The following is a 24,625-nucleotide window of genomic DNA, read 5'->3' on the forward strand; positions in this document are numbered from 1 at the left end:
GATAATCTTGCAATTACAGAAAGTGAAGTTTTGAAGAACCCTATTAATATTGAATTATTGTCTATTTCTCCCTTCAGATATGTTGCCTTAATATATTTAGGTGTTCAATTTACGGGTACATGTATTTACAATTGCTGTATACTCTTGATGAATTGACCCCTTTATCATTGTATCATCTTCTTTGTCTCATTACCACTTTTTTTTTTTTTTTTTTTGCCATGTTCACATCTTCAACCAAGAAAAAAGAAATATATTGAGAGAGGAAGCAAAGTCAATTATGAGATATCAGGAAAATTAAGGTAAGTAAGAATAAAGTTTATTTTGCAGATTTAAACCCTACCTTACCTGTTCATATGACTCTCTTATGATTTAGTCATCCTTGTCTTCCTGGTATCTAGAGTAAGACACACTTGCAAATGGAGATTATCTTTATAAATGTAAGTTTCTGTTACAAAGGGTAAATTCTACTATTTTCAGAACTTCTCCTATGTTTGCAGTTTCTAAAAATGATGTTTATGCCAATGAGGTATATTATTGGGTGACATATTCTGCTACTTTTTACTTTCTTCTTGTCTCTCAAAACATTGAAGGTCATCTCTAAACTAGATTTTAAATAGTCTCCCTGACTAACATTTAAACTTCTCAATTTTTCTCTAGCATTCATTTTTATAACTCACTTCAAATCAGCTTTCTGACTTTTCATTTTCCATTTAGCTTCTTAAGTCAAAAAGTTAAAAGAGCTCCCCAGGCTCCTCATATTAGGATTAATTTACAATGCTCTATAAGATAAGCCCTTGAAATGTATTTTATTGTTTCTCACCTTTTCTTCTAAGGACTCATCATTTCACTCAGTTAAGGTCTATAGCAGGTTTTCTCATTTTTAAGCAGGATTTCCCAGTGTGTTCTGATTTTCTCTGGCCTTTTGGAAAATCTTCATTATGTTCAGGTTTGATCAAGAAAACTTAGTCTTTGAATTTGACTCCTAAACATGTTTTAATGCTGGTGGTATTTGAGATACGCTGTCTTATGCTATGGCTGCATGCATGTTCAGTCATGTCTAACTCTTTGTCACCCCAAGAACTGCAGATATGTCCATGGAATTATCCAGGCAAGAATGCTGGAGTGGGTTGCCATTTCCTACTCCAAGTGATCTCCCCGACTCAGGGATTGAACCCACACCTCTTGCGTCTTCTGCACTGGCAGGTGGATCTGTAGCACTGCACCACCTGGGAAGACTCTTTTATGCTATAGCATCTAGCTTTTGATTGTTTATACCTCTCTGTAGTGTTAATGTCAATTTAATTTAACTTATTTTAAAGAAAGTTTCCCTGGGGGTTCGGATGGTAAAGTGTCTGCCTACAATGAGGAAGACCCAGGTTCAATCCCTGGGTCGGGCAGATCCCCTGGAGAAGGAAATGGCAACCCACTCCAGTATTCTTGCCTGGAAAATTCCATGGACTGAGGATCCTGGTAGCCTACAGTCAATGGGGTTTCAAAGAGTCAGACACAACTGAGAAACTTCACTTCAAAAAGTACTTACCAATGTTGGTTGTAGATTGGAAACATCACATTTGTGTGTGGGCTTTTTGAAGTTAAATTAAAAATATGTATAGAGTGCATATTGTAGAAGGCAGAGTAAATTCTTATCCAAATCCTTTATGACTTTCTGGACCTTTTTGTATATGCTGATCTTTTCCTTAATTCTCACAGACTGCATTCACATAAAATAATATTCTCTCAGATAATTTCTATGTTTAATGGCTCAAAATTATACCTATGACTAAACTGGCATTGGTAAAATTAATATCCTATGCTTTTATCAGAAATAAAAAAAGTACATTGTGGTTACTTAGCACTGTAAATGTTTGTCAAATATGAAATATGCATATTTTCAAGAAGTATACTTTGATTTCTGGTGTATTTAAAAATTAAATTAAAAACAACAAAGAGCCAAGCCATAAAATGTATTTAATTTTTAAAATAAGAAACCTGTTTCCCAGAGCTTATGACCAGATTTATCTAAACTATCACACTTGATATCTCCAGTACACTGCACAAATGGACTAATAGCAAGCAAACTATCAACCTTACCTCATCCCAGAGATTTGGCCCTCATCTTAAAAGCAGCAATAAATCCTCACATTTCCCCACATGGCTCATCATCAGTTTGCTGAATCAGCACTCTGAACCACACAGACTGTATTTCTAGAAATAATGCATTCCCAAAGCAATATCCCCAGATATGCTGAATCAGCATGCTGAAGGACAAGGAACACAAAGAGATGCCTTTAAATGTTTTGTCTGAGCCAGAGTCTATTAGTAGAGATGAGTATTCAATATGTAAACAAAAACATACAGGTGGTAAGAATCTTTTAACCTAATAATGCATGCAAACACTTATAGTTCTTTACTTGATTAGAGCTTTTATTTTATTTGAGGACTTGTTAGTTTCTGTCTATGAAGGACAGGCTGTAAAACCATGAAGACTTTTTCATAAATCTCTAAATCTAATGCATTACTGTGATTACAAGATTTGACAAGATGATTTATGATGTTTTGCCTTATTTAAATCAACTTAACTGTGATGCTATGGCATTGTTAAAACATATATTATGGTATGTCAGTCTACTTCAGAAATACAGTGGATATCAATTTTTAAGGCAATCATTTATTGTACTTTTAGGAGCTGGTGCTCCAATCTATGTTTATGTAGTCTTTTGGTTATAAGGAAAATAATCTCTAGGTGATCATGGCTAATAGCTTTGGAATTGTCTATGAGCTATATCTATTCCAGATTATCACTATAAAAAAGCAAGTTGAAAAGACATTATCATCAGATGTCCATCTAAGGCATTACCATCAGATGCCCATCTTATACAAGGTTAATTCTCACCCTCCCACCAAAAATACACAGAAAAACTCCATACTCTTAGTAATTGAAAGTAACTCAAATATTTGCCTTTAGTGTGTTTTTCTATTACTGGATCTCTTCAGAATTTCCAGTGAATATGTTTGAAAATCACCAAGATTTGTAAATCAAGTACCATAGTGTAAACTTTTCTGATTATCCTGACCCCCGCCCCCAAAAAATAGTTTCTTTTGGATTAAATAAATCATATATTAAGTGAGAAATAAAAATCTTACTTAGATTGGTGCTGGTTGATGATAGGCTGATTCATTCAAGAGCTAAGTAATGTGTTCTCATATATCCATTTTAAATGATTTATTCTACAGCTCAACAAAATAATTTATCCATCTAATGGAATTTTATAATCTTTCACAAAGAAATGGAGGCATAATATAAAATCCCACGAATGCAAAAGTTCTATTAATGTTACATAAACACCTTCCATCACTAATACCAATCCGCTGCTTTTAAAGTAATTGCTCAAGCTCCCTGATTTCCCTTGGCTCAACATTTCAGATTCTTACATTCATAACGAGTCTCTTTGACTTTGCTGCTCCATCTTTTCCATTCCCTGAATGAATAGAAAACATTCTCCTTAAGATAATTTTAAGAATTATGTTCCTTCTGTATGTATTTATAATTCATTAAAGTACCCTCTTTTCTACATTATTTAATTGAGCTGGGTGTTTCTCATATAGATTTCTTGCTGGAGGAGTGGTTGGACCAATCAAAACTAAAGAAACACTGCTATAATGAAGCTAAACATATTTAAGCATGTTTAAACTTGTATTTAAAGACCTCCAGGATATTAAAATGAATTTGATTTTCAGTCTTCTTTTAGCAATTTGCCAAACTAGCACTTATGAAGGAGATCAACAAATAAACTAGACAAAAATGAAAGAATGAAGACTGATAGAGTAGGAAAAGGTCCATATGCTTGATGCCTGGGCATTGAAAGGCACTTGAACTAAGCTCTAGGATGAATTAGAATATTGTCAAACATTAAAATAGATAATCCCTGAAGTTGCTTCCAGTTTAAGTGTTCTAAAGTGAAAGAAGAGAGTGAAAAAGTTGGCTTAAAGCTCAACATTCAGAAAACAAAGATCATGGCATCTGGTCCCATCACTTCATGGGAAGTAGATGGGGAAACAGTGGAAACAATGTCAGACTTTGTTTTTTTGGGCTCCAAAATCACTGCAGATGGTGATTGCAGCCATGAAATTAAAAGACGCTTACTCCTTGGAAGGAAAGTTATGACCAACCCAGATAGCATATTCAAAAGCAGAGACATTACCTTGCCAACAAAGGTCCGTCTAGTCAAGGCTAGAGTTTTTCCAGTGGTCACGTATGGATGTGAGAGTTGGACTATGAAGAAGGCTGAGCACCGAAGAATTGATGCTTTTGAACTGTGGTGTTGGAGAAGACTCTTGTGAGTCCCTTGGACTGCAAGGAGATCCAACCAGTCCATTCTAAAGGAGATCAGCCCTGGATTTCTTTGGAAGGAATGATGCTAAAGCTGAAACTCCAATACTTTGGCCACTTCATGCAAAGAGTTGACTCATTGGAAAAGACTCTGATGCTGGGAGGGATTGAGGGCAGGAGGAGAAGGGGACGGCAGAGGATGAGATGGCTGGATAGCATCACTGACTCGATGGACATGAGTTTGGGTAAACTCCAGGAGATGGTGATGGACAGAGAGGCCTGGCGTGCTGCAATTCATGGGGTCACAAAAGAGTCGGACAGGACTGAGTGACTGAACTGAACTGAACTGAACTGAACTCCAAATTAACATTTTTACTTGGTATGATGTAAGGGTCAAGGTTGATTTTATTAGCTGAGTCTGACTTCTGGCTGTACTGCCAGCAGCTGGGGGTGTCATGTCTGAAGGAGGATCAGTAGCCCACCATTCACAATAGGAAAAACACAGAACAAGTTTCCCTGAATGGAGTTGACAAACAGGAACCTTAAGCAGTGAAATAAAGCAGTAGTCCTCAATCTTTGGCACCAGGGACCAGTTTCTTGGAAAACAATTTTTCCATGGATGAGGGCTGGAGGGGTGGTTTGGGGATGATTGAAATATAGTAATGTCACACGAGTGTAGGCGCCTCGGTTTTTGTCTCGTCATAACAAAGATCTGGAGACATTAAAGCCCCCTCTGCGTGTCATAGCTCTCTGGTCTTGGACAGACTGTGTTATAGCTCTCTGGTCTCAAACGGACCGTGTTATAGCTCTTAGACAAATCAGTGTTACAGCTCAGTGTTACAGCTCTATTTTATTTAGAAGATAGCAGGAAGATTCATCTTCAAGACGTGAGGGCACGTCGATCCAAAGACACAAAGAGAAGAGCACCTCAGCATGCGGGAGAGAGAGAGAGCAAGCGAGAGCGCTAGCTTTGGTTCCTCTTTTTATATGTTTCGCCCCCCACTCTCCAGGCCTGTCCTATGTAAATTGGGCCAGCCAGGAGTGTTGTTTGTTTTGCCTAAGGTCCTCACTCTGGTCCTCGAAACTTCCTTTGTTCTATTTTCATGGGCTTTTCTCTTCCTTATCTTTTAGCCAGTGCCATTTTGGACTCCTTTTCCTTATTCTAACTACCTAACAGTAATAAGGTTCATGCTCCTATGAGAATCTAATGCTGCCACTAATTTGACAGGAGGTGGAGCTCAGGCAGTAATGCTAGAGATATAAAGCAGCTGTAAATATAGATGAAGCTTCACTCCCTTGAATGTCACTCACCTCTCGCTGGGCAGCCTGCTTCCTAACAGGCCTCACAAGTACTGGTCCATGGCCTGGGGTTAGGGACCCCTGAAATACAGGACAAACTGTATCTAGGATGTAAAACATTTTGAGTTGCCAAACTGTATTTAAAAGTTGAAAAATGACTTCAGTCCCTCTCTATCTATTCATAACAATGAAAATTCAACTAGCTACAGGTGCTGTGTTAATTACATTAATGACTTGGGCAAACCAGTTGATGCTAAAGGAAACCAATCCTGAATATTCATTGGTAGAACTGAGGCTGAAGCTGAAGTTCTAATATTTTGGCCACCTGATGCAAAGAGCCGAGACACTGGAAAAGACACTGATGCTGAGAAAGATTTAAGGCAAAAGGAGAAGGGGGTAAAAGAGGATGAGATGGTTAGATAGCATTACTGACTCAATGAATTTGAGCAAACTCTGGGAGATATCAGAGAACAGGGGAGCCTGGCGTGCTGCAATCTACAGAGTTGCAAAGAGTCAGACACAACTTAGAGACTGAAAAACAACACATTAATATTAGTAGTTTTTGAAAACCTTAACAGTGGATGTTATAAATTCCATATTTATGGAAGCAACATTCATAGTTGAATCCAGCAAATGTGCTTTATAAAGTCAGTTGAGAAAAGGATTTTCTTAGCCTTTTGCTCTTTGTGTTCTCACTATGGGTAATGCAAACCACATCATCCTGCAGTGCCATCAGTAAATGTGCATCCAATTATTATGCAATATAATTTTAATCCTTCAGAAAAAAAAGTGGTATGTATTAAAATTTCTGAGATGATAACACACCATAAACAGTCCAAAGCAAAGTCTGCATTGTTTTTGATAATAGTCCCATTTACCCAATCTCATTTAAAGGAAACTGGATATTTGCCAAAAAGTTGCAAAAATACAACCTGGATACTAAATTAGTTTGATATTGATGATGAACAAACACATGAACACATAATCAGTGAAAGACATCAAATGTTTGAGAAACACAAAGTAGACTGGACCAATATTATTGTTTCTCTTTGCATGTATTGGGTTGGCCTGCTCAAACTACCGCACAATTGCACTCATCTCACACGTTAGTAAAGTAATGCTCAAAATTCTCCAAGCCAGGCTTCAGCAATATGTGAACCATGAACTTCCTGATATTCAAGCTGGTTTTAGAAAAGGCAGAGGAACCAGAGATCAAATTGCCAACGTCCGCTGGATCATAGAAAAAGCAAGACAGTTCCAGAAAAGCATCTATTTCTGCTTTATTGACTATGCCAAAGCCTTTGACGGTGTGGATCACAGTAAACTGTGGAAAATTCTGAAAGAGGTGAGAATACCAGACCACCTGACCTGCCTCTTGAGAAATTTGTATGCAGGTCAGGAAGCAACAGTTAGAAATGGACATGGAACAACAGACTGGTTCCACATAGGAAAAGGAGTTCGTCAAGGCTGTATATTGTCACCCTGCTTATTTAACTTATATGCAGAGTACATCATGAGAAACGCTGGACTGGAAGAAATCAAGATTGCTGGGAGAAATATCAATAACCTCAGATATGCAGATGACACCACCCATATGGCAGAAAGTGAAGAGGAACTCAAAAGCCTCTCGAAGAAAGTGAAAGTGGAGAGTGAAAAAGTTGGCTTAAAACATTCAGAAAACGAAGATCATAGCATCCGGTCCCACCACTTCATGGGAAATAGATGGGGAAACAGTGGAAACAGTGTCAGACTTTATTTTTCTGGGCTCCAAAATCACTACAGATGGTGACTGCAGCCATGAAATTAAAAGACGCTTGCTCCTTGGAAGGAAAGTTATGACCAACCTAGATAGCATATTCAAAAGCAGAGACATTCCTTTGCCAACAAAGGTCCGTCTAGTCAAGGCTATGGTTTTTCCAGTGGTCATGTATGGATGTGAGAGTTGGACTGTGAAGAAGGCTGAGTGCCGAAGAATTGATGCTTTTGAACTGTGGTGTTGGAGAAGACTCTTGAGAGTCCCTGGGACTGCAAGGAGATCCAACCAGTCCATTCTGAAGGAGATCAGCCCTGAGATTTCTTTGGAAGGAATGATGCTAAAGCTGAAACTCCAGTACTTTGGCCACCTCATGCAAAGAGTTGACTTATTGGAAAAGACTCTGATGCTGGGAGGGATTGGGGGCAGGAGGAGCAGGGGACAACAGAGGACGAGATGGCTGGATGGCATTGCTGACTCGATGGAAGTGGGTCTGAGTGAACTCTGGGAGTTGGTGATGGACAGGGAGGCCTGGCGTGCTGCGATTCATGGGGTCACAAAGAGTCAGACACGACTGAGTGATCTGATCTGATCTGATCTGATCTGATCTGAAAAGTGCATTAAGACTCGAACGAACTTTTTGGCCAACACAAATATCTGTGGTAAATAAAGAATGAAGTGAAAGTGTTAGTCACTCAGTCATATCCGACTCTGTGATCCCATGGACTGTAGCCCACCAGGCTCCTCTATCCATGGAATTATCCAGACAAGAATACTAGAGTGGATTGCCATGCCATTCTCCAGGGGATCTTCCTGACCCAGGAGTTGAACCTGGGTCTCCCACGCTGTAGGAAGATTCTTTACTGTCTGAGCCACCAGAGAAGCTGGGTAAATAAAGAATGAGAAATGCCAAATGTCCCTTCTGTGTGCTGGACAGTCTTTCTATGCCCTGCAGTCCCACTCTCCATACCCTTCCAACATGTTCTATGTCCCACATGGCTGATCTCTTTGGAATGTATCAAGTGAGCTATATTTCCCCTTAAATTTTGGTTGAGTTCATCCAGAGGGAAGCACCAGCAGGAAAAATGAAGACAGAAAATAAACATGATAGTATTCACTCCTGCAGCTACTTCTCAAAGTATGTTAGTTATGACCCCATGGACTGTAACCCATCAGGCTTCTCTGTCCATGGAATTCTGCAGGCAAGAATACTGGAGTGGGTGGGTAGCCATTCCCTTACTACAGGGGATCTTCCTGACCCAGGAATCAAACCCAGGTCTCCTGCATTTCAGACAGATTCTTTATCAGGGAAGCCCAGCTGGCTTTTTCTTCTCCCTCAGGGTCACAGCAGATTTTGGAGTGCCAAAGTAACCATTCTCTCTGGGTTCTTCTGGTAAAGCTCCTTCCAATACTGTCAACTTTGAGGTTGTATGTTTCATACTACTGTTGGCCCCAGTAGGCAATGCTTTTTTGGTTTCACTTCAATATGCCAGTTGATGCTGATGCTTAGTCGCTCAGTTGTGTGAGACTCTTTATGACCCCATGCACTGGAGCCCACCCGTCTCCTCTGTCCATGAGGATTCTCCAAGAATTCAGCCAGAATTCAGTATTCAGCGAGGATACTGGAGTGGGTTGACCTGCCCTCCTCCAGGGGATCTTCTCAACCCAGGGATCAAACCCAGCTCTCCCACAATGTAGGTGGATTCTTTACTTTACTGAGCCACCAGGGAAGCCTCACTATGCCAGTCCCTTCTTAAATTCTACTCAGTTGCAGTCACATTTTTTTAAGCTTTTATTTTGAAGGAAGCTCAAAATTATAGTCACTTTAAAAATTGATACAGAGAAATCATATATATGTTCCTTTATCCAAATTCATCAGTTTTGCTGCTGCTGCTGCTGCAAAGTCACGTCAGTCATGTTCGACTCTGTGCGACCCCATTGACGGCAGCCCACCAGGCTCCCCCGTCCCTGGGATTCTCCAGGCAAGAACACTGGAGTGGGTTGCCATTTGCTTCTCCAATGCATGAAAGTGAAAAGTCAAAGTGAAGTTGCTCAGTCGTGTCCGACTCTTAGCGACCCCATGGACTGCAGCCTACCAGGCTCTTCCATCCATGGGATTTTCCAGGCAAGAGTACTGGAGTGGGGTGCCATTTCCTTCTCCTCATCAATTTTAGTGCCTTGCAATAATCATTTTATCATATCCTTTCTTCGTACTTGTGTATGAACATATATTGATAAAATTAATTTTTATGAAGTTTCCTCATAATACATTAGTGTGCCTTATTTGTAACAAGTATATTTTTTTTACATAACCACAGTACAGTTATTAAATTCAGGAAATTTAGCATTGAAACACTGATCTATTGTCCATATTAACTGCATTTTTCAATTGAAAAATTGAAAATAATATTGTCTTTATAGCCATTCCTTTATTTTAATATAGACTCTAGTCCAGAATCATGCATTGAATTTAGTTGCCATGTTTCAAACCCCACTGTTTAGTATCTTATCTATTTCCTAATGGGACTGTGACTAATGCATTCCATATAAAAAATGAGGAATAAATGCCCTCAGTAGTCATGATTGAAATTATAAATATAAAAATTGTTAACATTTCCTTTTTGGGCTGCACACTTCTTGGATCAGGAAAAATGTCCCCATTAATTCAGTGTGCATCAAGTTTCTGCTCCATGCAGGGCCATATATATATATGTGATGAGTGCTAGGAATTAAAATTGGCAAGAGGGAGATATCAAAGAAATGGGAAAATAATCCTTGTGTCCTAAGATTTCTGAAAAAACATGAAGTTTTTACTTTCCCCACCCCCTGAAAATAAAATAATGAATATAACTAGAATTTGAAAATTCAGAGTCTACTATTGAATAGAAATACCTGGAAATGTTCTGCTATTTTAAAAGCCTTGCAAGTGGCAGACATCTAACACCGATCATGGACAGTTTCTACTGAGCCTAGTTGTGATCTCATGGGTTTTCACATTGTAACAAACTAAGTCTTCATCAATTGATCAAAGCACACATCTGCAATGAAATCATTTTTCCAATCTCTGATCTAGGAATAAGCAATATGTTGTAAAAATAATTTGAAGGACCCAGGTGTGAATGAGGTGGACACCAGTCGGATAGCCTGTCGATGATGAAGAGTCATGCAAAGCAAAACACCAACTAGTTCAGAAAAGATAAGCAAAGCCTTTTCACTCAAATACCAGACAGCTTTTGTCTCTCATTTTTAAAGATACAGTTTACTGGAAGTTAAACTAAACAACAATCTGTCAGAAAATTGTTTATACACTTGGGCACTGAAGTGGGATTTGAACATGCAGAGGTGCATTCATTAGCCTTTAAAAAATCTGATAATGACCCAGCCTTACTCCCCAGACTTATTACAGAGTAGATAGAAGAGAGTCTTCAGAGAATTTGCAAAAGACCAACTCAAATTAGAGATGTAAATAAAACAATCATTAACATCTTAGAAACATGAAATAACTCTAAGCTGCTCAGCTGAAACCAGTAGAACCACTAAGAGGAAGCAGAGCCCCAGCCATCGTGAAGAATCTAAACTACCTATAATTTTCATTTGAAAGCAAGTAGAGTGTTTTTTTGTTTTTGTTTTTTTAACTTTTCTGCTATGTAGGCAGCTGTTGCCAGATCAAAGGCTATTTGACATTCTAGAGCTGGCTAATCAACAGAGAAGCTCAGAAGAATCTTGGATTTCCCCAAGAGATGACATCCATTCTATTAAGGCTTATATGACTGAACAGAAGGAGAACATTATTATAGGTTTTGCCTCAGGACCTTCAAATGAAAATCACATTTCACTATTTTGATTGCATTTGCAACACACAAAGCAAAGGGGGAAAAATGTGACAGGTTGTACATGGAGCAATTTTTCTACATATAATGCTCTTTTCCTCAGGGTAAATCCAACTAGTCATGCAAATTTCTCACTTTCCACTTGAAACACATATATACACAAATAAATTATGTATATATACACATATATATTCCTAAAAAAAAGTCAACCCTGAATATTCATTGGAAGGGCTGATGCTGAAGCTGAAACTCTAAGACTTTGGCCACCTCATGTGAAGAGCTGACTCACTGTAGAAGACTCTGACACTGAGAAAGATTAAAGGCAAAAAAAAGGAGAAGGAGGCAGCAGAGGATAAGACAGATAGCATCACTGACTCAATGAACTTGAATTTGAGCAAACTCTGGGTGATAGTGAAGGACAGAGCAGCCTATAGTCCATGCTATAGTCCATGGGGTCACAGTCAGGCATGACTTAGTAACTGAACAACACCACCCACCACCCACCCCAACACATATATAAAGTTCTTGAGTTAAGCATTAAAAACAGCAGAAACATAAAGTGATGTTTTCTCAAATAGCAGCTTAGGCATTTTTCTCATGAACCATATTTTAACTAAGGTCAAAGAAACAGTAGGAATGCAAGGAGTCTGGGTGTTTACTCCTCTCTGAAAGAGAACAGATGGCAAGAATCAAGTCTTAAGCAAGCCTGGCCACCCATGCTGGCCATTTAGGGGAGCATCTACACTACAAATTTTGTCACAATACTTAGTTGAATGCACTTAGGCTCAGTGACAATGAAGGTAAGAGAAACTTCATAGAAAAAGATAGGAGAGTGGGTAGAAATTGATGTCCTGGGAAATGTAAAAGTGGGAACTACTGGGAATATCAAAGAGCACACCAGCCAGTGGTAAGGCTGCTGGACCCAGATTTTACCCTCTTCATAACATCACTGCCCTTTCTCTTTCTACTGTCTCTTTTATATGGCAGGTGCCTTAGTCACTAGGTCTTGTCCGACGGTTTGCAAGACCACATAGAATACAGCCCTCCAGACTCCTCTGTCTGTGGGATTTCCCAGGCAAGAATATTTGAGTCGATTGCCATTTCCTTCCCCACTTTCAAATGGTAGAGCCATGCCGAAGCCGTAAATTCCTGTCTTTTACTTTGGATGTGGAACTTGATCTGACTTTTGCCAAACCATTTTGGATTCCTCTTGGCTTCTAAGATTAGCAGTGTAAAAATAAACACCCATGTGGAAGTTATCAGAAAAAAAAAGTCTCTTTGTATCTTTTCTTCTCTTCCTCTTCTTCTCTCCACTCTGCTGCATGTCTTTCTCCTTTTTCAATTATTCTTTGGTACATGAATTTTATTTTGTTTTTGTTTTTAAATTTTTGGCCACAGCCCACAACATGTGGGACCCTGGTTCCCCAACCAGGCATCAAACGCCATGTCCCTACATCAGAACTGCAAGTCTTAACCGCTGGACTACCAGGGAAGTCTCTAGTAAGTAAATTTTAAAAGGACATTTTGTGTTAGGATTTAATGGATTCGTTTAGAATAAGTAACTGAGTCAATTGACACTAGTGTCAGACTGCCCAGAGCACAGATTGGCATACTTTTTGTGTAAAAGATCAGACTGTGAATAATTTAGACTTCTCAGACCTCAAGGATGGCTGTTTTAATTACTTAACTCTTAGGTTGAGTCATAGACATATGTAAATGAAACGATATGACTGTGTTCTAATAAATTTTCTTATGGACGCCTAAATGTCAAATAATTTTTACCAAACACAAAATGTTATTATCCTTTCGATTTTTTTCTCACTCATTAAAAATGTAAAAACAGTTTGTAAAACTAATAACCCATACAAAAACAAATGGCTGGCCAGATTTGTCCAACAGGCTGTAGTTTATCACCCTCTATCCTAGAGTTAAATACTAGCCCATCACCTGCTACATCTGTGACATTAGTCATGGTACCTACCTTTCAATTTCCCTCATCTGTAAAAGGCAATCATTCATTTTATGGACCATAGCTAAGTTTTGAATTATTTGGAGGATTAAAGATATTAATACAACCAAAATACAAAATATTATCTTAATTATAGCAAGCATTCAATAAACACTACCTGTTATTATTAAATTATAGACTAATTTACAACCATGTACTTTATTCAATATGCCCCACTAATAATTTACAAGAAAAACCATATTGTAACTTACTTAAATTCGAATAACAGATCTTGTCTGGGCTTAAAAACAATACATGAGTTATATTCTAATAATTTTGACTAATATTGGACAGCTAGCATAAAAATGAGAGGCGAAGATGAGAGAGAGAAAATGGACAATTAACATTAATTTATATCTGTTTCATGATTGGTGCCAAGGACCTTTTGTGTGTGTGTTTATATATATTTATATAATATATGTGCAATATGCATAACATATAATATATAATTTATAGTATATTATGTAAACTATGTATACATATTATATAAATATATAATGTATAATTAATTTAAAGTTTACTGTAAGTCTTTGTCATATAGTATTCTCCTTTAACCCTTTGAGTTAGTTCAGAGATAAATAAGTTGACAAATATCACATGGCCTAGCTACTAATTGGCAAATTAAGATAAAAAAATGTTTAACTTCTGAAGCCGTAGCTCTTTCAATTGCTAATATGTGTTTGCCTGGAGAAGCTGCAACCTAAGTCATTCAATTTTATTTATTTACATGTTTCTAATGAAAAAATTTATGCACAACAAAGGCACAGAGATGGGTATAATGAACCTCCTGTGTATACCACACCTTTAATCAGTTCAGTTCAGTTCAGTTGCTCAGTCGTGTCCAACTCTTTGTGACCCCATGGACTGCAGCATGCCAGGCTTCCCTGTCCATGACCAACTCCCAGTGTTTACTCAAACTTATGTCCATCAAGTCAGTGATGCCATCCAACCATCTCATCCTCTTTTGTCCCCTTCTCCTCCCACCTTCAATCTTTCCCAGCATCAGGGTCTTTCTAATGAGTAAATTCTTCACATCAGGTGGCCAAAGTATTGGAGCTTCAACTTCAGCATCAGTCCTTCCAATTAATAATCAGGACTGATTTTCTTTAGGATTGACTGGTTTGACTCCTTGCAGTCCAAGGGACTCTCAAGAGTCTTTTCCAACACCACAATTCAAAAGCATCAATTTTTCAGTGCTCAGCTTTCTTTATAGTCCAACTCTCATATCCATATATGACCCCTTTAATAATGATCAACTAATGATCAATCTTGTTATATCTCTACTATTTGCCTCTCATCCCAGATTGGCATATTAAGTTCTAAAATATTAATATATTGTTTTAATTCATGTAATGGTGCATTAAAACTGCAAGTTCAAAAAAATAAAAATATTACAAATAATGTCTTCACAAAAATACCAACAAAATTATTTTTGCTATTCCCTATAAGATTTATGTGAAAAGTTATAGTCACTCAGTCATGTCCAACTCTTTGTGACCCCATAGATAGTCCATGGAATTCTCCAGGCCAGAATACTGGAGTGGATAGCCTTTCCCTTCTCCAGGGGATCTTCCCAACCCAGAGATTGAACCCAGGTCTCCCACATTGCAGATTCTTTACCAGCTGAGCCGCCAGGGAGGCCCAGGCTTTATATAGGTGATATAATTTTTAATCAGCATTTTGTCATAAATGTTCTTCATTATACAGACTTTTTAACCTTTTTATTTAATCCATACATAACTATTCCTCAATTATTAACCATTGCACTTTAAATTTACATGTTACAAATTTAAAAATTAACTTTAGAAAAAATTTAATTCATTGAAAGAGTGCTGAACCTTTCACAGAATTCACAGCAGAATTGAACTCCCAAGCCTTTGGAAGGGTAGTGCCAGGTCAGTATGGGGACCACAGTAGCAAAGGCCTAGGGACCCACTTGTTCTCTGAAATGCTGCTTCTCAAGTTTTAATGCGCAAATAAATCTTCCAGTGTTATTATTAAAAGGCAGATTTCTATGCAAGAGACAGAACAGGGCCCAAGAATCTGCAATTCTAACAGGCTTCCAAGTTATGCTAATAGAGCTAGTCTTTGGCCCAGTCTTCACATGCAAGGTTCTGAAACACTTATCCAGATTTTGCTGTTCACATGTTTGAGCTTCCTTGGTGGCTCAGATTGGTAAAGTATCCACCTGCAATGTAGGATACCTGGGTTTGATCCCTGGATTGGGAAGATCCCCTGAGAAGGGAAAGGCTACCCACTCCAGTATTCTGGCCTAGAGAAGTCCATGAACAGAGGAGCCTGGTGGGCTACAGCCCATGGGGTCACAAAGAGTCAGACACCACTGAGTGACTTTCACTTTCTTTCGTGTATATATACAGTCTTCCTGGATGACTCAGCTGGTAAAGAATCTGCCTGCAATGCAGGAGACACAGGAGGTGCAGGTTTCATCCCTGGGTTGTGAAGATCCCCTGGAGGAGGAAATGGCAAACCACTCCAGGATTCTTGCCTGGAAAATTCCATGGACAGAGGAGCTTGGTGGCTACAGTCCAAAGGGTGGTAAAGAGCCAGACACAACTGAGAAACTAAGCACACACATACACATGTGTGTACAGTGCATCATATGCCTTTATAGATATGATTTTGATGCATAAAACTTTTATTTATGTGTTTATTACAAAAACTGTTACTCTTTCATCTTTTTTTTTCTTTTTTATCTTTTTTCCCTGCTTTGAGACAATCCCATTTCCAAAGGCATGCAACTTATTAAATTCATATATGAAAGAAATCTAGAAGCTGGTTTCTGATGTGAAAATAATTATAGAAATGTGAGAAAGAAATGAAGGACAGTTAACCCTTGATTAACATGGATTTGAACTATGCAGGTCCATTTATCTGTGGATATTTTTTTTCAGTTGTAAATTCTACAGTACTACAAGGTCTGTGGTTGGTTGAATCTGCAGAATGGGAGGAACCATGTACATGGAGTTGTTCAAGGGTCAATTGCAAGTCATTACTAAAGATATATTAGTATCAAACTAAATTCAAGACATATTAGATGCATTGAAAATACAAATTAAAGAAACATCCTTCCTTATTAACACAAGAAATTTATAAATTCCTATTTCTCTTTCAATTTGGCCACTCTAGATTTTATACAGTGACTGAGTATGACAATCTATATGCATTTCAGTAAATGGAAAATCCTATTTAAATTAAATAAATTCTTTAAGAGTTTCAGTGGTGATAGTTGGAATTTTATTGTTTATAGTTTGCAAGTCTGTCACATGTCACTCCCTCCTATTCATTTATATTAGTAATACTATTAATGCTACCAAACACTTCTTTTGTCTTTGAATGTCAGGCTATGTTTACTTAATCAGAAAATTGAGTGAACAAGAATATGGTGCTATCTACTTAGAAATAAAAAGGATTTTTTTTCTATCAAATGCACGTCTTTATTCAATTAGCTAATATAATTTTCTAATTACTATAGTTAATATTCCCTAAAATTGGCCACTGATGTTCATTTTTACTAACTTGCTAATTTCTGTACAATATATCATTCTTCCCTGATTTTTTTTCTTTCATCTTCCAAAAACAGAGAAAAACAAAAAGATGAAGGTAATATGAGATATTTCCTACAATTCTCTTTCCCTGCAATCCAAGCTACATCCCAAGCTGTTTCATATATTTTGCTTATTGACTTACTGTTAACCCTATATATGGATAAAATAAAATCTGCATCAATTGCTTATCTATTAATTGCTTTAGAAAGCCATCTGGAGATTTTAAACAAAATTTTCCTTGATTTCTTTCCATGGCTTGATTTTACTTTTTAAGGATTAAGGTCTTTTTCTTCTCTGAACATTAAAAAGACAACAAATAAATAAATAAAAACAAAAGAAGAAGAAAAAAACCTGTATAAGAAATAAACAGAGCCAAACTTAAACAGATATATCAAAAAAGTTGATCACAGATTTTAAAGATCAATTGGGAAAATAGCACTGAAGACTCTTGCTTTTTAGAATTGTAATTGCTTCAGTTAGTCTACTATAGTGTGTCCAGTTCTTAATACATTTCCTAGAAACTACCTTGAAGCACATGAAAGTGTTAGTCACTCAGTTATGGCCAACTCTTTGTGAGTCCATGGAGTGTAGCCCTCCAGGCTGCTCTGTCCCCAGAATTCTCCATGCAGCAATACTGGAGTGGGTAGCCATTTCATTTTTCAGAAGATCTTCTCAACCCAGAGATTAAACTAGTATCTCTCACACTGCAGGCAGATTCTTTACCATTTGAGCCACCAGGGCTTCCCTGAAGCACATGGGCTACTAGCAAATGATTTGATTCATCACGCCTGCATTTGGAATGACATTTGGTTATGGTGGTTATAGTAATTCCCTTACTTTCAGGGATCCTATATAATCATTCATCAATTGGTGGTCCCATTCCAGAATTCACTGTAAATGTCTTTTGTCCCAAGATATAGGTAACTTTAAGTGACTTTTCTGTGCATGAAATGGCCAGTAATTTAACTTACTAAAGTGCTTGGTGGTATGTATTTTAGATCGATGAAGAGCAGTAAACATTTGTCCCATTACCAAACGTGTCTCAAAACACAAAATTACTATTTAATTCTCAAATGTGCCTTTTTTAATAGAATCCATTTTCAGAATTCCCTTCCTGCCATAGAAATATCACTTGCTGGGTGGGAACATGTTTAGAAACTTATAACTAAAGGCCCAAGTCAGGGTACATCCTAATAGACTGCAGCAAAGATACCAAAATGTCAGTCCCTCCTTACATTTTTTGGAGCAAAGCACTCTCGGTCTATATGTGAATATAAAGGTTATATCATTAATGTTATGAGTTTTAAGCAATACAGTTATAATGGCATTTAACCTTCTCCCAGTTCCCTAATCTCCTTATCCTAAATAATGAGATAAATTTCTTCTAGAGGTAGAATCTCTGAATTTTGGCCACAAAAGGCTGTGAAGCAAAATGGAAAACAGTTTTGAAGTTAGATCTTGGTTCTTGCTGAACTTTGATTTTCTCAGTCATAAAACAAGAATGATAATGCTTCTTATTCATAATCGAGGATTGAACACATGTAAAGTGACCTCTCTAGTACTTGACACAGACAAGAGGCTAACATTTACAGCTGTTATTTTTATCATCATTATAGTCATTATCACCTACTGGTAAAAATATACAGAATTGATTTATTTGATAATTCTCTGAAAGCCACAAATATTTTGACTGCTTTTTAGAAACTTCATATAGTATGTTGAATTTTTAACTGGTTTACTATTAAAAATTGATTGATTCCAGGAAATAGTAGGCTGGTAAACTAGTTCTTCAAAAAGAAAAGAGCCCTTATTTGCATGTTAGCAGATTTCTATGGTTCCAACACTTTCAGAATGGCCAATTTTATCTACTGAATCTGAAGTTTAGAGGACAGACACAGTAGGGTCTCGTGGTCTAGGGCACACTGACTCCAGCACACTGCTAGCCCTAGGGCAGCTAAATGATAGCCAATTATTGGAAAGATTGATTCAATAAATAACAGAAGCAGAAAATGAACAACTCATTAAATAACAAATAAGTCAAATAACCAATTTACAAAATGACAAATTTGTCAAAACCCAATTTTCCAAAAGTTTACTTGCAGAAAAACAATGCACCATATGACCATTCCCCAAGGCACCTTTGTTACAGAATATATCAAATACCTTAAAGAGGAACTAAGATGGATTTTTTTTTTTCTTCAGCCATTGTGCTTTCAGAGGTAGGCAAATGCAGGAGAAGAAAAATAAAAACTTAAAAATGCAAAGAAGAATGACGATTTGCATTGTTGTATGGCAGAAACCAACACAGCATCGAAAAGCAATTTTCCTCCAACAACAACACCAACAACAAAAATACAAAGAAAATAGACACTTAAACAGATGGAAAAGCCTATTTGAATATAAACTGAAATATGCAACATACATGATCCTGAACATTAAATCAAATTATACTAAGAACAAGGCAGCTAATGTGCTAAGAGGCAATGAATAATTAAACTTTGAAAAAAGAAATCCTAATCAATATGGCAATCTATTAATTTGTTATCTACTATTTTCATCAGCAGGTAAATTGAGTTTTCAGTGAATTCTCTTTACTTAAATTTTTTCTTATCTTTATGTGCTTTGTACTCAAAGATCCTAAAATAGAGAAACTATTAATAACAGCAAATTTAGTCACTGAGGTCTTGATATGAACATCCAGTGATTTTTAGTTTGTTTTCAAATCATCTGGATATCTAATTATTTTAAATGTAACTTCATTAGGGGTAGGAGAAATAGAGAAATGCAAAATGGCTAAATTATCTGGCTTTGAATTTGTATTTAGAATCATCTAGCTTGATTTAACTTGTATAATTCACTATGAACAAAATTATTTAATTTTCATTTGCCTTTTCCCCAACTCCCCTTGCACTGGTCATCTATACTTTTTCTGAGTACAGCCCACATAATGCAGATACAACTTTTCATCTACTTGAAAGCTTACATACACCCTCAGCTCAATGCCAATAGTCTCTTTCTATTCTTTCCTCGTAAAGTTTGCCTCAGAAAATGGCACTTTAGAAAGTATCTTGAACATATAGATACTAAGATCTCAAAGGGAACCCTTCATGTCATTGAAATTTATATTGGATTATACTGGATGTGAAACTAAATTCCGAAGAAATAAAGTGATTTACTGAAAGTCAGAGGAAAGTAAGTTTATTCATTAAATTTTTAGCTAGGACAGCATGTTTATGGTCATAATTTCTTTGTAGCTCCTTGCATGAAATAATGAACTTTGTTTGCCTTCTTGAATCTGGGACTTGCTTTGACCAATAGAATCTGGTGGAAATTATACCTTGTAAGTCCCACAGACTAGGCATCACAGGCCTTTCAGTCTGCCTTTTCCTGAATGGAAAGTTGTCCTGACCCCACCAAATAAGAAAGGCAATTTAGATTAGAAGATGAGAAGCCACATGAAGAAGAGCCAAGGCGAAAGAGGAGAGTGAAAAAGTTGGCTTAAAGCTCAACATTCAGAGAACGAAGATCATGGCATCCAGTCCCATCACTTCATGGGAAGTAGATGGGGAAGCAGTGGAAGTAGTGTCAGACTTTATTTTTGGGGGGCTCCAAAATCACTGAAGATGGTGACTGCACCCATGAAATTAAAAGATGCTTACTCCTTGGAAGGAAAATTATGACCAACCTAGACAGCATATTAAAAAGCAGAGACATTACTTTGCCAACATAGGTGTGTCTAGTCAAGGCTCTGGTTTTTCTAGTGGTCATGTATGGATGTGAGAGTTGGACTGTGAAGAAAGCAGAGTGCTGAAGAACTGATGCTTTTGAACTTTTGTGTTGTAGAAGACTCTTGAGAGTCCCTTGGACTGCAAGGAGATCCAACCAGTCCATTCTAAAGGAGACCAGTCCTGGGTGTTCTTTGGAAGGAATGATGCTGAAGCTGAAACTCCAGTACTTTGGCCACCTCATGTGAAGAGTTGACTCATTGGAAAAACTCTGATGCTGGGAGGGATTGCGGGCAGGAGGAGAAGGGGACGACAGAGGATGAGATGGCTGGATGGCATCACTGACTCAATAGACATGAGTCTGAGTGAACTCCGGGAGTTGGTGATAGACAGGGAGGCTTGGCGTGCTGCAATTCATGGGGTCGCAAAGAGTGGGACATGACTGAGTGAATGAACTGAACTGAACTGATGTGATACTTACAAAGTAAGTCAGTAAGACTTACCAGAAGCAATTTCGTGAAGGAGGGACATGGTCAAATCATGAGTGTTGAAATGCAATTCTTCATGGATCTCTGACATTTCTGCATGTTTTGTAGAAAGAAACACCAACTGCCTTTATTCTGGACTATCTTTTCAAGAATGTTAGAAGGAAAGACACTATCCTCATAGAAGAAAATGAAAGCATACTTACTGTGAGTATAAAATATTCAGTTTCCTGAAACTTAGGTCTCTACTCCTGTAAGGCAACTCACTGTGTTCAAGAATCTCTGTTCCTCTTTATAGCACCTTTAAGGAACTAACTTTAAGGGAATGGATGCCAACCATGCTGATGTTCATGATGCTTGGTCTATTGCAAGTAATCAAGTCATTTGTCTCTCACCCAAGAGTCTCATGTCATCTGCCAGCATCCCTGAAATTTCAGCTTCTTAGCCCACTAGAAGGAAAAAAGAACATCTCAGAGCTTTCAGTTTTAACAAGGTCTTTCACAACATTCTACAAACAAACACCACACCAAAGTAATTAATCTTAGGAACAAACTGTGTCATCCATTATTAAGATGAGAGGGAAAACCCAGATCATTGAACCCTAAAGTCAGTATTCTCTTTTATTATGCATAGTAGGAAATTTTATGATAAACCTCAGCAAAGTGCTAATAAGTGGTAACAGTTTAATTCATTATCCTTTTCATGCATTCTAATTTTTAATAAGAGAAAATACTGTAATCTAAATAATAAACAACCAGTGGGTAACTGGGATTAATTAAATGAGTGAGAAAAAAATAGTTCATAGCAGAAATATTTAACTTCCCCAAATTTGTATGATTCCCCTAGCAGTTCATTTATGCCACAATGTGGTATGGGATTTCTTTGGAAGGAATGATGCTAAAGCTGAAACTCCAGTACTTTGGCCACTTCATGCAAAGAGTGGACTCATTGGAAAAGACTCTGATGCTGGGAGGGATTGGGGGCAGGAGGAGAAGGGGACGACAGAGGATCAGATGGCTGGATGGCATCACTGACTCGATGGACATGAGTCTCAGTGAACTCCAGGAGTTGGTGATGGACAGGGAGGCCTGGCGTGGTGCGATCCATGGGGTCGCAAAGAGTCAGACACGACTGAGCGACCGATCTGATCTGATGTCTTTGAAGTTAGGAAGATCTGGGTCCTATTGTGGTTGTATAGATCCTAAGTTGTGCAACTTTGGAGAAGCAATATAATTTTATTAGTTTCCATTTTCTTACCTGTAAAATACTGCTTAATTGTTCAAATGTAATGGCATCAATTTCGATGGTTATAAACATTTGCAGTTTGTTTCTATACATTGAAATAACTCAATAAGTGACATCCTCCATTATTGTTTCACAAATAGGTCTTGCTATTTGGTTCCTCGCTGAGAAAGGTGTAGAAGCCATGGCTTTTAACTCATCTCAGCTTTTATCAGAAGGGAGTTTACAGGACATGACTGGATAGTCAAAAGTGACCTCATAATTAGAACATAAGCTCCATGAGGAAATGGATCGTTATATAACCTGGCCCCCAAACAATGTCGAACACACAGACGATGCACAGTAAAGATTTATTCAATAAATTGGGAGATAAGATGACCTGAATACATTTGAGATTAAGTCCAGAAAAAGCAAAGAGAGGGAAGCAAAATACACCTATGATAGATAATGATAAATCTATGCCCTTTATGCCTGCCACAAGAGCCCAAGGATGTCTCCAGGACCAAGAAAACACCAGCTATCTCTAAGGCATAAATCCCTGCAAGGGAATGGGACAGACTGGACTGCAATGAACAACCTTGCAGCACAATCATAGGAAGGACCTTCTTGTAATTCATAATTGCCAAAGACGTGTTTCTAGCTCCCAGTAATGTATGGGAGGTCACAGAGGAAGTTGACATCAGGCATGTCATAACTGAAAATAATAGAGAGGAGAAATAATTCTAAACTTGACATTTTTTTACAAAAAGAAAATAAATAAGATTTTTTATTATTTTGAAAGCAACCTAAGTTATTTTGTTGTTGTTGTTGTTAAAAAGGAGGAGGAAGAAGAAGAAGGAGGAGGGGAAGAGAAAAAGCAATGAATAAATAAATAAAAGTCACTAAAATTAAGAAGAAAACATGAATCATAAGCTCAGTCACCTTGAGATAAGGACTCCTGAAAATTTTTGAATTTTAAAGCTAGGCATGCATATCCAAATCCTCTTCTTAAACATAGGAAAACTGAGGCCCAAAGTGGCTATTACTTTTACAAAGTTACAGGCCTGTTCTCTGGTCCATATATTGACGACTGAAGGAAGAACTGAAAGGAGAATTTACCTGCTAGAAATGCATCGTCTGTTTACCTCCTGAGTCCCTCCTGCCTGCCTGCTAATTAGTTAACATTGATCCAAAACTGTTTAGGCCAAAAACATTTTCCGGAGCTGAGGGTTCCAATGATTTTCCTTTTAAATATCAAAGTTAAAAATAACCTTTACAGAAACATAACATGAGGGCAACAAAACACTCCACATTTGGCATCTTTCAGGGAAACAATGCTCTTTGCAGCATTCCAGCTCTTTCCTGTAGCATAGGCATAACTTGCCAGATCAAATCCATCATAATGAGACCAAAAGAGCTGGAAACACTCCTTCCCACCCCATAAAATGAAGAAAAATTAGAATCAGGAAGTCCTGAAATGTATTTAACTTGGATCAAGTCATCGGATTTGGAAAGGATGCTGTTTGAAATCACACTGCCTCAGCACTTACATGATTCATTGGGGCTTGTTGACTAGGTGTCTGGCAAATACTTCACACCATTGCTACTGGCATGCATGTGCAACAGATGTTAAAAATGAAAGCCTGACAGTTTTTATAGTATAATTAAATCTCTCCTTATTTCTCAAGTGCTATTTAATTTAATTTTAATCAAAAGTAATAACCATCCATAATTGCTGCAATAGAGGACTTCAGGTTCTATGTGAGGTTTTACCTATTGTACTTTAGGAAGAAGTTGCAATGTGAATGTCACTTGCTAGAGGTAGTTTTAATTCTTTCAAAACATTTAGAAGCAAAGAATATACTCAAGGAAGATAAAGCTTCAAATTGTGCCATAAAATGTTAAAAAGGCCACATGTTCAATACCCCAATATTATATTCTTTGCCAGTTTCCTGCCTCTGTAACTAAAACCAGAGGAAATTTTTCTTGGGAAGGCCTGTTATGAAGGCACATACTAGAAAGAAGTGATTTTTATTCAGGAAGGCTGGTGAAAGGAACTTGAACATGATCCAATACATTGGTCTCTATCTTCGTCTATTAGGGTTGCTACAACAAAATATCATAGACTGGGTAGCTTACAACCAACTGATATTTACTTTACATGACTTCTGGAGAGTAGGAGTCCAAAATCAGATTGTCTGTATGGTCAGATTCTGTGTCTGGGAAAGGCCTACTTCCTGGTTCATTTAAGGCCATCTTCTTGCTGTAACCTCATATGTTAGGAGGGGAAGGGAACTCTCTAAGGCCTTGTTTAATAAGGTCCCATTCATAAAGGCTGAGCTCTGATGACCTAATTACCTCCCAAAGGCCCCACATCCTAGTCCCCTAATCCATCACCCACAGCATTA

The sequence above is a fragment of the Bos taurus genome, chromosome 2, assembly GCF_002263795.3.
Source record: "Bos taurus isolate L1 Dominette 01449 registration number 42190680 breed Hereford chromosome 2, ARS-UCD2.0, whole genome shotgun sequence".
Classification (NCBI taxonomy): Eukaryota; Metazoa; Chordata; class Mammalia; order Artiodactyla; family Bovidae; genus Bos; species Bos taurus.